At 34.5% G+C, this 2,029-nt stretch overlaps 1 non-coding gene across 1 annotated transcript; it reads left to right on the top strand.

Annotated features, from left to right (window-relative positions):
• Positions 1–614: 614 nt before the first annotated feature.
• Positions 615–752, top strand: LOC136389823 (small nucleolar RNA SNORA8). The gene has a single exon (XR_010748388.1). It is a non-coding gene; the product is annotated as a small nucleolar RNA SNORA8 (small nucleolar RNA).
• Positions 753–2,029: the final 1,277 nt, after the last annotated feature.

Consider the following 2,029-nt stretch of genomic DNA (forward strand, 5'->3'; position numbering starts at 1 on the left):
CCACAGGTGGAGTTCATGGACCAAAAGGCAGCTCACAGAGGCATGGAGGTGACCATGTTTACATAAAGCATAGTTATCTGTAAAGCATCAGGTTCCCTCCTGAGATGGTGACACAGAATAGCCACCACAACAGCAGACTTCACAGAACATTAGCTTTAGAAGTCACTTTTGAGGTCATGTTACCCATCTCTCTCATTACCACACCTCAGGGGTTGGCTCCAGAACCCCCATCTTTAAGCTTGAGAAGAACATTTGCCACTATCCCTTGTTCAATCTTTTAAGTGACATCTCCCAGAACAGGTGTGTAACTTTAACCTTATGAACTGAATGAATGTGCCTTTGCTGGACCTTGTTTCTTCATCAGCTCTGCTCCTCTTTTTGATTTTCACCCATTCTGATAATTCCTGCTATTTGAGCCCCTGGCTGTATTTTCTTGTCTTTGGTGTCTATTGAGTTTCTTTGATTTTCAAAGCTTCTATTTTCCACATCAGTGAAGAAGACTAGACTATATCAGCTCCCATGTGTTTGAGATATCACACCCATGAGGCAACTGAAACCCAACAAATTGAGAAAAATCTTTTATTAATACTCTGAAGATAAAACATATAGGCTATTGTACTGCATGGTATCTGCATTCAGCAGTTTATTCCTGCTGGGTGTTCAAAGCACAGTGTAATAGAAATTCAGTATCTGGCATCGTTGATTTTCTTGGCTTTGTGCATGTTAAACCTGGTGTTTCTATTGATATAGTATTAAAAAAATAAAACATATAAGCTATATTTTTCTGTTAAAATTATTGAAGATAACACACTTATGTATGCTTAAGTCCCTTTACAGAGAAATTGCCTTGGCATATACATATTATTGATAGGTATTATCTCTTCCACTCATCCTTAGAGAGCTGAGGAGGAAGAAAATATTAAACTTAAAAATCAATGGAAAATAATTTTTCAACGTATTGAGCCATTTTTAAATATGTTATTTTACTTGAAAATTATATCTGCTATTACGCAATCTAAAAAAATGTCATGACGTTTTGTTACCATTATGAGAAACATCAATATACTATAGTTGACGGGCCAAATTTAGCTTGTCCCTTGTTTCCATCAACACATTTTATTTTTATTTTTTTTGCACACAGCAACGCTTATTTATTTACATATTATCTATGACAGCTCTTACACTGTGATGGCAGATCTGAGAAATTGCCACAGAGACCACATGGCTTAGAAAGCTAATTTATCTGGCCTTTTACAGATAAAGTTTGCCAAACCCTGAATGATGGTAAAGAGAACATATAAGATTCAACCACGGCAGTGTGTCCAACTGTGACCTGTTCAGAAAATTCTTTTCTGTTAAGTTTTTAAGACATTAGGAATTTAATACTTTATCAAAAACAATGTAAGAAATATTCTGCTCTAGGTAATTGACTTACTATAATTCACCTAATATAACAAATTACATAGACATACAATTAAAAAACAAAAAATCTTAATTCTGAAATAGAACTAAGTTCTTGATTATTCAGAGACCATTTCAAGGTCATTGTGATAAAGGTAGATTTTCACTGTCCTACTTATGCATGGGAAGACCCAGCTGTATAATACAGAGGGAATGTGTGGAATAACCTTGGTTACACTGAAATGACCTTTAAAGAAAGTTTATGTAGAATATGGAATTGTATCCCTACAAGTATTTTTTTTTTAATTACAGTTTAACTATTTGGTTATTTGTCTTTTTCATGTAATTGAGCTCTTCAAGAAGAGAAACTACTTTCTTTTTATTTTGGTTTTATTTTCAGCTGCCTCAACATCTAGTACAGTGTCTGGCAATAATTCTTCAGTTAGTGTTTACTGAACTGAACTGAATAAGTGGTGTTTACCAAATATAACTGATACTACTCCTTGGTTAACCTCATAGGCCTAGAGAATGGAAAAACTAACTAATATTTTAGGAATGTTCCTGTGACTAGGGTGGACCATGTGACATAATTTAGTTAATGACACGTAAGTGATGTTGTTTGGGAGTT

This window comes from Saccopteryx leptura, chromosome 1 (genome assembly GCF_036850995.1).
Source record: "Saccopteryx leptura isolate mSacLep1 chromosome 1, mSacLep1_pri_phased_curated, whole genome shotgun sequence".
Classification (NCBI taxonomy): Eukaryota; Metazoa; Chordata; class Mammalia; order Chiroptera; family Emballonuridae; genus Saccopteryx; species Saccopteryx leptura.